General features: G+C 40.1%; 1 long non-coding RNA gene across 1 annotated transcript; it reads right to left on the bottom strand.

The window, feature by feature from the left end:
* Window positions 1–381: 381 nt before the first annotated feature.
* LOC125324717 lies at window positions 382–8273 on the bottom strand. Its single transcript, XR_007203106.1, has 3 exons — window positions 8111–8273; window positions 3384–3503; window positions 382–1773 (listed from the first exon to the last, which is right to left on the bottom strand). It is a non-coding gene; the product is annotated as an uncharacterized LOC125324717 (long non-coding RNA).
* Window positions 8274–11652: the final 3379 nt, after the last annotated feature.

Genomic DNA, 11652 nt, shown 5'->3' with positions numbered 1-11652 from the left:
CCTGGTGCAACATGAGGACATTTTCTCATCCTGTCACTTGTTACCTGGAGAAGGTATTATCTACTGATTTAGCATGAGTGGGTCAGACTTCCCTGAGTGCCATGAGCATAGCTATGCACTTAGCAGGCTGTCAAAGGAACAAAGAGAAGACAGCATAAATCATAATCTCTTCATTTGCCAGGGTTTTTAGATGCTTTGAGGGGTGCACAATGGCACATTATATCAATTCTGGAAGACACTCTTCCCACACAGAATAAGGAGTCTATTATTGCAATCTCCATGGTCACTGGTGCTTTCTCCACAAACTCTTTCTATCTCTCTCCTTGTCCCAGTTTAGATTTCCAGGGTAAAGCTGATGGCAGGCTCATTCCACCTGATTTATCACCTTGGTCTGATAAAACCCTAAGAAAGGATGGAGGCAAGCTAAGGGAGAGAAAGAAAGTAGCCAGCATCAGACTATGAAATGTAATTTTTCCCACCCACACAGCATGTGCCTGAGGGAAAGCTGAGAATAATGAGCTTGGCAGTCTTGTTTTAAGGATTTGTTGCTTCTTTAAACAGAAATTAGAAGGCAAAACAGATCTTTGTTAAATGTTGAATGTTGTGCATCCCTCTGCATTTATTTTTCAGACTATCTGGAGCATCCTGTGGGAGCTTTTATAGCTCCCTTGTAAGTGGGACAGAAAGGAAAAAGAAAAGAAACCCACAGAAAACACAATGCTCCAGGAATTAGATGCCAGCTACTCATAGAAAAACCACAACATCAAGACTCAGAAGAACAGGACACAGATACTTCTTTTTCTGGAACACCTGGAAGGTACCTATCAAATCAAGCATCTCTATCTCACCAGGTCTGGCATTTGTCCATGCTCCATCTTCTCCTCCATGAAGTATCACAAAATCAGGTGCTTCTCTCTATGCATGGCATTCTGAATCAAGGACACATTCCCAAGGATGGTACCATTAAACTATGAATGGAAAAGTTACAAGATCTCTTCAAAACAAAGCTTCCCATTTTGCTACTTCTTGCACTCTGTTTCATGTGAAACTGAATTAGTGGATGCATATAAAATCTTCGGCAAACTTCCTCCATGTGGCTTCTGTGTAAATAAATACTTGTTTGTGCAGACAAGGGAAAATACATAAATGCTGAATATGTAGGGATTTGCACAGGACAAAGAGAGAATGCAGTGCAAGTAGATGTGAGTGTCTGAGTCCATGACTTCCATGCAGTTACAGATTGTTGCAACAGAGGGGAAAAAGCATGGATATGAGCAAATAGTGAATAATGAGGGGACAGCCTGTGCAACAGCATGAGACAGAGCTTGACACTGAGAAGAAGAGGCATGTTACCACAGAAGCTAAAGGTGGAAAGCAAACCATTCTCATGTGAAAGGAAGAGACACCACAGAGACAGAACATTACATAGGTCTACAGAGGTTTGTAGAGTCTGAGACCATCCCTGGTAGGGTTTAAAACATGTAGATGGGTCACTAAGAGATATGGTTTAGTGGTAGCCTTGGCAGTGATCAGGTAATGATTGAACTCAATGATCTTAGGTTTTCCAACCTAAACAATTCCATGATTCTTTGATTCTGTGATTCTGTGAAGTGGCAGTGCTATTAAGGGAATGTCCTGTTTGTTGAAAGAAAGTGGAGTCTGGGTTCATTTGCATGACACGTGGTCTTCTGGTTCCTTATAGAGTTTAGGATAGCTATCTCCAATACAAAACTTCAGAGTACAGAAAGATTTTTCTCTAGATGAAAGAATAGACTGAAAAGAAAAATAGAAAAATTGAAATTCATAGACACAGTGTGAAACCAGTTTAGAAATATTTCATTAGACATACAGGAGGTCTGTGGCACACATTTAAGCAGAAAAGGGGAAGAACAGTGTACACTAATGGTAAGGTATATGAATATATATGTAAACATCTTCCAAAAACTAGATCAGACAAGTCTGGGAGAATCAATGAATGGAAATTACAGTCAGCACCAGGGAAAAGCATTGTGATCTAAGTATTACTTACATGCAGTTCTGAAAACAACCTTACCTAAGTACATGCTTAAGTGTTTCAGCAAAACAAGATTAAAACATTGCCATTGTCCAAAGAGACTCTGTAATTAGAACTGGACTCCCAGGATAGCACATAAGCATGAAAAATTCTCTACCTTTTCTTTTTGATCACATTTCTTTAAAAAAAAAAAATACTCAGAAGAGTTTCATTTTCATGTCACAGACAGCTTGATCTATATTCAGAAAGAACATCATGTCCTCCTTAGATGTCAAAACAATTTTATCTCTTAACCTGAGTTTGGAGTCAGACATCAAGGATGCAATGCATGTGGCTCCCATTAAAGTGTTGATCTGTAACACCTGCAGTTCACAGAAGTTCTATACTTTAAATAAACTAAAACTTTTCTTTCCTTTTCCACTGCTGTGCATTTCTTAGTTGCAAATTGTTTTTCTAACTTGACTTCCAACTTCGAAAAGAAATGTAATTTAGACTTGCTACCTGGGAAGCTTAACTCAATTTCCTGTTCCGTCACAGATTCCCTCTTTGTCTTTAAGGAAGCCACACAGGTTGTGATTTAAGAGATAGATTGGAGCTTTGCTTCCCTTTAAAATGCTTTGTAGTTCTGGCCATAGTCTCTATGACTATCTATAATATATATACAATGATACAGACATACAATCCCCTTGGAAATAGCTTGTAGTGGATTAAGATTTTTCTGCCTACCAGCTATCCATTATGGGCCTCTGCCTGTCTTTGTAGCCAACCTGCATTATGAGGCTGTATGAGTGTTTATAGCCTGCTTCAGTACAAAATCAGCTAGTTTAGCCTGAATTGTGACTGAAGGCAGTGTGGGCTACTGGCACAGCTCAGGGAGCTGAGGGAGAAATAACACCTGGAAGACAGTCAATTCAATAATAAACAGCAGAAAAAAAGGATGGGGCAAGTAATAACTTGATCAGCTACACTTCTGCTTCAATACAGAGGACACCCCTGCCTTTAGACATAGTCATAATTCTCAGTACCAGGCAGAAAAAAGCAGGATGAGGGTAGACAGGTTAGGATTACGGTACACCAAAAAAAAGTACAAGCCAGTACAAGACAAAGAATACATAGACAGCAGTACAAAAAAGGGACACAGAAGTTTGTGTATGTATGCGTGTGTAGTGGTTTAACACCAGCAGGAAACTAAATCTGAAATAAGCCACTCTGCTACCCTTGTCCCTTCTGGTACGGGAGGGACAAAAGCAGAAACTATGGGATAAGATAATAATTTACTGAAAGCACAAAGCAATGGAATAAGAAAGGCACAATAACAACCACAATATTAACAACAAAAGTGTACAAAAAGAGCAGATGTTTTACCCACCAGAAAGTGTTCACCACCAGGAACACAAACAAAATGGCGGACACTCCCCACAGGCGACATCCAGCGGCTTCCCCAGCCAGAGGTAAGATGGCGGCTGCTCCCACACGCCACACCACGTGGCTGTCAGCAACAAGGACAAGATGGTGAGGGACTCCTGCACACAGTGTCTCGCACCCCAGCCCAAAACAATGAAGACAAGTGACAAACAAAGCCCCTGGAAAGGTAGGTTGTCCGAGCTGGGTCCCATTGCCGCTCTGCTGGGCTCAGTTCCCCTCAGGTGCCTGCGCCGCCATTTCTACCTCTCCGCTGCACTGTGGGGGGGAAAAATCACAAATTACTGGGAAAAAAATCACTTCTACCCAGACTCTGAAAAAAAAGGATTATGTCTGACATCTTCCCTGAATTATAAGCAGCTGACTCTCTTCCCAGGCTGCTCAGAAGTGTTTGGTAGATATGTGAGATTGGTAGATGGCAAAAAACACATCATTTGTGGGATTTTGTATCAACATACTAATTTTCAATCAAAGCAGAAACTGTTGCCTGGAATCAAAATAAAAACTTTCCAAATAAAATTAAAGTAGTAACATAAAGAGCAGTTCTTTAATGAAAGCTTTCAGGTGCACAAAAATAGCTAAGCACATGAGCGGTATACGATTTCTACAATTTTTGTAAGGTTAGTTAATTAGTCTATCCAGCAGGTACATCCAATAGGAGAGCAGTTGCCCTGGTGACCCACCCTTGGGCATGCCCCTTGGAGGGTCTCCAGGGAGTTCCTTGCTTTATATCTTGTTTTGTCTCTCAAATGCTGGTGCAAAACAAGATGTCCTTGTTAAAAATTATTTTCTTGAAAATAAAACTAAATAGAATTTCAAGAGTGTGACATAATGTGTTAGAAAGGGTTAGCTATGGTTCTAAAGTGTGAAAAAGGATAAGAAGTTGCTAGAAACTATAAAACTATATATTAAAAATTTAAAGAGCTAAAAATACATGAAAAAACTAAAAATCTGCAGGCATCACAAGTCCTCCAGAAGTGAGATCCGTGTTAGAAAAGAAAACAATAGGTGCTTCTTATTCTAAAACATTCTGCCCTAAATATTTGGATGCTAGGAACTCAATTTTGGGTTTATCTGAGATGCCTCTTACAACCCTGGCATTTTAGACTGTCCTTTCCCTCATCTCCAAAAGATAAGTTGTGTTTGAGTCACAGAATTACAAAAGTTGGCCTGTTTTTGCTGACAAATCTAACTTTCAGTGAACCCTCATATTAGTAAGCTGTGTTTCCTTTAGTGAGGTCCTTGCACCAAGCATGGAGACTGCTAATGAAAATTGCTTTTAATGAGGTCAGTATTACCACTCAGCATTTGTTTGACCCTGTGGAAAGGTAAGGATGAGGTCTAGTGCTGCAATGTTAGCAGATCTAGTGCAGCAAGTGTTGTGAAACCTGGTGTCTTACTTTATTCTGCAGCTCCTGGATGTTCGTGACTATTTGGAATTCTAATTTGTGTTAAAAAGAAAGCGGCTATGGTAACAACGGAATTAATAATGACTGGTTTTCTATTTACTTACATCCTGCATCTGTTTGTCTTTCTGCCTGCCCCTATCACAATTACTTCAGCTACTCCTCTGCCCACCCCCAATTCTCTCCCATGTGACCAAACCTCTGGTCTATAACTTTATATTCTTCACCTACTGTGGTTAGTTCAGCCCATGGTGAAGACTCTTGTGTTTGTGCTGAAGCTTTTGCATCACTGACAGAATTAATTTGAGGCTTCCTTTTTTTCTCAGCTGTCAATTTTTGTGAAACTTGTCAGACCTTTGTAACTTCAAGATACTTTGCCCTTTTGCTGATTCTGGTAGGATCAGCCAGCTTGGTCAAGTTGGTGAGAGAACGAAGAGCAAGCAAAGAGACTGATGGACACAGATTTCAGTCACATTTGCTTAAAAAGCCAACCTTTCAACAAGTCATTAGGGTCATCAAAGAATACTCACATTATCCCTAAGGCTTAAAAATTAAGTTGCCAAAAAAGGCATCTCAAAACTGTTTCACAGTATCTAATAATTCTGTGGACAAGATTCACTACATATTTCATCTGCAAATCTATGTAAGTTATGTCTTTGTGACCTCCTCTAGCCTTTTAGATAGCTAGCGTTCTGCTGGCATACATCTTTTTTGGAGATATGTGATTGATGTCATCAAGGCCCATTCTTGTTAATTTGTTTCAAAATTGTTTTCTAAAACCTCAGAAAAAAGAAAGCACCTTCTCCTCTGCTATCCCGTAAGTTGTACAGTGTATAAAGGCTACCAGTCCCTAACTGTGCAATGAAAGCTGTGCAATGCAATTTTACTCCTCTTGACAGAAGGTACAATAAAACAGATTTTCCACCATGAAATTACTCTTATTCTAAGGGTCTTGATCTTTCAAGTTTAAAGGTGTTCTGCACAGCTCCCTCTTATATTCAGCAGTGTGCATTGATGTTTAATTTTGCTCTTCCCACCACTTCCTTTTATGCATTAGTGCTTGCATTTTAAATGAAGAAAACCCTGGGAAACTCCCCTTGGAAAGGCAAGCTGACTTTTCCCACAGATACAGCTCATGCCATGTTACTCATTACCCTGACTGCCTCTCACACGCTGGGCGTGCATGTGAGAAGGGGGGGGCACAGCAGCTCATCCTGCCCTGGAGGGTGCTCACATGGATGCCAGGGGCTATCTGAACCAGAAACGAAGCATGAAAGTTCTTTGAAACCACCCCACTGGGACAGCAGGAATCTGAGCCAAAGCACTTTGCTACCACTGGGAAAAAAATCTCCATCAGTGCTGCCTTCATGACTGCTGGTGCTGCAAACCAGCTTGTAGCTGTGTGAGCCCAGCCCCAGGTAAACAGCAGGTTTTAGTTAGGTGTCCTCACCTGCCCAAAGAAAATAGTGACTCTGTTTGTGCTGTCCTGCCAGGTACATACCAGCCAAACCCCAGGAACAGTGGATTTCCCTGTATCTGAAATCAATCTAAGTCTCATAAGCAAACTCTGTCTAACCCCAGCTGCCAGTTCTGTAAATCAAAAAAATACACACTAAAATGACGTGGTTACCTTATAAATCCTGATTTGCTTTTTACACCTTTGGAGTCATTTTAGGTTCTTGCAGTCTTTTGGGTACACTGAAATCGTTTTTTCCAGCTTTTCTCCACAAAACAAAATGATGAGAAATTCTGTGTTAGTAACACTGGAGGGGCTGCCAAGGTTTGTGCTCTGGGTTGGCACAGCGGACAGCTGAGCTCCTGCCATTTGTAGGCACAGCCTAAAGCCTGACATTTTATGGCAGAGCAAAATCAAGCTATAAACTGCAATGGCTCATGATAAGCTTCATGAGCACTTCATCAGGAATGGGAGGTGTGAAAACATAACCCCAGCAGCAGCCTGGGGGAAAACTTTCCTTTTCATCATCTCTTAGTTCACTAAAATTGGTGGAAATCAAGAAATTGCGAAATTCAAAAGGTTGTGAGGAGATGAAATAGCTTCAAACAATTAAATAGTTTTAAGATTCGAAAGACTCTTTAGATCTGGAATCCTTTACTATACTCATACTCTCACCTGCCTGATGTCCAGAAGATTTAGCATCTTCCTTAGGGTTTAAAGGTCTATTAAGATTTACACATACTGAAAATAGCATCTAGTGTGAAGTGCTTGGCATCAGCTTTTTAATAAATGCAGTATGACCTGGCAATCTATAACAGGGTAACATTCATCTCTGAGGACAGAAAGATGGGAAGATGTTGCAGGAGGTTTCCACCTTTCTTCTCATGTGAATCCAGTCTTTTTCCTCATTCAACAAAGACCTATGTGGTATATTTTCTTGTCAAGCTCAGACGTCAGAGGTAATTAGGAAAACGCTGCTTTTTTGCGTAGTCTATAGGATACATTTTTATTTTGGTTGTGCTACTTTGTATCATCACTTGATACTGACGCCACAGCTGTCTCTATCGTCTTCACGTGCTAAAGATATGTCTGACAGCAAGTTAACTGGAGTTAAACAAGTATTCAACTGATCCCTCCGGAATCAGGTCTTTTAATGTTAAAGAAGAGAAAAAAAAAGGATGAATAATAATGATTTGAAGTTCCTCTGTTTCTTGGTGCCCTTCTGGAAATACTTAAGATAGGCTTGATTTTTTTTTTGCTGAGAAACTTCAAACCACCAGGCATAAATTAGCACGTAAGTAAATCCTCACAGAACTAGAATCTAAGTAGGTTGCACAGTGGAGAAATATTTTGCAGCCATTTAGACATGTTTCATAAAATGTCATCAGTGATTACCTAATATTCCATTGTGGCTTTCCTGCAAGTGCTATTAGAATCTTTGGAACCCAACAGAACATGAGATAACAGGTTAAAAAAAAAAAAAAAAAAAATCAGATTGAAAGATGGCAATGAAAGCTGAATGGGCAAATGCAATCTACCTGAGAAAATGAGGCCAGATTTCTTACTGATAATAATTCTGCATAGGAAAAACCACGTGTGAGGGAACTGCAGCAGGGCAGAGCTATTAGCAGAAGCGCAGCTGTCTCGTGTTCAAAGCAGTCATTGGGGTGATACCTTCCAGCAACTGTCTAGGCATTCTCAAAGGAAATAGAGCATGTAGACCCCAGCTCAAGACTCAGCAATGAGAGTTTCACTGATGAAGGTCAAAAGCTGCATTACCATTACCCCGTATTTTACAGAAGAACATTTTACCTTGCAGATGAGCAAAGGAATGACTGCTACTATTGTTGCCAGAGATATTTTTGTGTACTGTGGAAATAGTCTCCTCACCCACTGAAGATGGAGGAGTTTTATAGTTCAGGCCAGGAACACTGGGCCTGATGTTAAAGCAAGCCAGAGCCTGCTTGCATTCTTGTTCAGCAGACCTGGATAGAACACAAAAAAATTTATTCCAAACAAGTAAATTGGGACTATAATTATTTTTAATAGTATTAATAGTGATTTTAATATCATAATCAATGATACTATAATATCCAATGGATCTTTTGCAAATACCTTATAAGCACTTGTACTGGAAGGAATGTTGCTGAAAATTAACATATTTGCAGTCTTTAGTATTCTTAACAGTGTAAATTTCAAGCTAGTACCAGGAATTCAAGAGTAAATTTTCAACAGGCAGAATCATAATGTGTGTCCAACTTAAGATGCTTCAAAGGCCCCAATTTTCCAGATGACCAGTGCTCAGGTCTTCCTCAGAAATGCTTTAAGATGTCTTGCTTCTGAAAATACAATCCCAGATTTCAAGAGTCAGGCTTGTTTATTCAGGGATTAGAAACTATTTTAAAAGCATTTGCATTTCTCAATAGCTACAGTTTAAGGCCTGTTTTACATTAATATTTCAGCATCTTATTAAGTTGCCTAGTCCACAAATTTCTTGGTTCAAAAAGTCTTCAAGTAGATGTGGGATGCTACTTCCCCTAACTGAACCCAAGAGATCATGCTAGAAATAAGAACCTTCCAGTTTCTCTGTATAATTCATGGGTGACTTCAAGAGTGCATTTCACAGATTTAAATAAGAACAAAGATGTCTTTTCATCTTCACAAACCTCAATGCACATATTTGTTTTGCCTTCCTTCCTTCCTTCCTTCCTTCCTTCCTTCCTTCCTTCCTCTCTCTCTCTCTCTCTCCCCCCTCTTCCCTTCATTCCTCCCTCTTTTCCTCCCTTCCCTCTCATTTTTCAGCATCTCCTCTCAGTTGAAAAGTTGCTTTGTTCTCTCTGAAATAATGATTTTTTTTAAGCAAAATATGAAGACCCTCAGGAGTCTCTTAATGAATGAGACTTGAAACGGTATTTTGTCAAGCTAATTGCATGCTGCAAAAGATTCCAGGTTAAATCTGAAAATATATGTGGCTCGAGGTTGCAGTGTTATGGATGAAACACTAAGAATGTCCTTCTTCATTATTACCTGGCTTATTTCTTAGAGTAAATAATAATGGTCTAATCATTGCCCTTGGATATACACTTGCAAGTCACTCTGAAGACAACAGGATTTTTGCCTGCATGTCCCAGGGCAAGGTTTTGCCCTGTATTTCCAGTGATAACAAGTATTTTAAGCCCATTTGTAATTAATGGTTCACCAAGAGATTTTTTTTTCTTTCTTGTGGATAAACTGGTTAAAATGTCTAAAGTAATAGTGGAATATGTCATTCTGGCTGGCAGAAAGGCCAGTGTAGCAAAAGTGACAGGCTTTGGTTCCATTTCTTATTCATTATGAACATGACTACATGCTGTTCATACATCCTTAGCTGCATGGCATGGGCACAGTATGGTGATATCCTGTTGGGATTTAGTTTGTTCCTTGAGTGCGTAACAAAACTGAAAGATTTAAATTGCATGTAATGAATCTGTGCAACTTTTTTCTTGCTGGGCAATTCAAGCTATAATTTCATCATAATAAGAGATTGAAAACCCCTTTTATCTACTGCATTACCTATCTTTGGAGTGTTTCCCACAGTGCATGTGCTGAGGTTTTGATCAGCTTAATTTCAAATGTCCCAGGTAATAGAACATCAATACTTCCCCTCTGCCGTAACTGTTCTGTTAAAAAACCCAGTGTCCGGAACTTGCTAAGTTGTAAAATAATGCTTTTTTTTTTTTTTTCTACCATCAAACAATGTGCAGTCCTATTGCCTGTGTGGGTACTCTTCAAGTGTTTTTAGGCTATAACTGTACCAGAACCTACCCCCAAACACAGTTTTGTATCCCATTTGAGGGCCCACCCCTGCCCATGGCCCATCCCTGGTCCCTGGTTGATGCCAGATACTTGGGGCTGTCCCCAATGTCCTACTCCCTGACTGGAGCTGTGGCATGGTCCCTGGCAGCCAGGACCTGTCCTGCCTTATGGCTATGCTATCCACAGGGTCTCATAGGTAAAATCCATCTCTGTGTGTGCTTGTCCTGTTACTAATGCCCAGTGGAAGAGAATGGGATCATTACTAGCTTGGGGATAAAGCTCTTACAAGAGTTTCTTGACCTCTTTTGATCTTCACTTGAGGAATGAGAAGACAATTGCTGTTGAACAAAGTCCTACTGGGGGTCAAAATTTACAGGAGAAAATCAGAAACCATGGATTGTTAACACTCTCAGGAAATGCCAGAGCACAGAGAGACCCAGACTGCAGATTCTGTAGCTCCCTCACACTCTTAGCCCAGAGGGACATCTGCACCTGCTGAGCAGAGCTGCTCCAGGGCAGTGCTGCTCTGGATTTCATGAAGATAATGCAGGAACAGTTCAATTAAGACAAGAGATTAATTAGAACATTGTCCCAGAATTACACTTCCTGAGGCAGCTGCACTCTTTGTGTGGCTCCAGACATTCCTTTGCTCTCTAGGGTGGCAGAAAAGATGGGTTTACTTCTCACACCATCTCCAAACAGGCCTTTGTATATCAGGTGATGAACCAATCCCACTGTGTAAATATTGAACAATATTAAGTAATAGGAAGAGAGTATAACCAAAGCAAGCTGCAGTATTGCCGAGAGCAATAAAATCTTTCAGTGGTAATGAGGGGAGAAATTCTGACAAGATCTATCAAAGAAATTTGCAACACAATAACAGATTAGATTTATTTTAGACAAGTGCAAGGTAACCAACACTGGAAGGAACAGTTTAAAATACTGATACGTACTGATGGATTCAGAATAAGCTGTTATTTCTTAGGAAAATAGTTCTAGGCATCATTACAGATCATTCAAAGAAGACATCTGCTGTGCATGAAGAAGTAGCAAATAAGACATTTGGCTGCATGGAAAAGGATATGGTGAATAGCATAGACAAAATTATATAAAATGCTGTTGCATACAACCTGCTCTACAGCATGTCCTTACAATGAATATTACATTTACTTTTGGTCAACTCAATTAAAGAGACTATGAGAGAAACTGAAAAATATTTTGAGAAAGGCAAAGTAAACTTGTAAGAATCACAGGAGAATATTTCAAATAGGGATGAAGCAGAAAAGAACTAGATCCCTTAATTTGGTTAGGAGAAAAGTGATAATGTCGTGGTTTAACTCCGGCTGGCAGCTAAGCCCCACACAGCCAGTTGCTCATTTCTTCCCAGTGGGATGGGGGAGATCAAAAGTGAGGAAACTCGTGGGCTGAAATAAAGACAGCTAAATAGGTAAAGCAAAAGGCGTGCATACACACAAGGAAAGCAAAACAAGGAATTCCTTCACCACTTCCCATGGGCAGGCAGGTGTTCAGCAATCCCCAGGAACACAGGGCTCCATCAT

This window comes from Corvus hawaiiensis, chromosome 4, assembly GCF_020740725.1.
Source record: "Corvus hawaiiensis isolate bCorHaw1 chromosome 4, bCorHaw1.pri.cur, whole genome shotgun sequence".
Lineage (NCBI taxonomy): Eukaryota > Metazoa > Chordata > Aves > Passeriformes > Corvidae > Corvus > Corvus hawaiiensis.
Note: the sequence above shows the minus strand (reverse complement) of the source record. Positions and strands in the feature narration are given on the sequence as shown.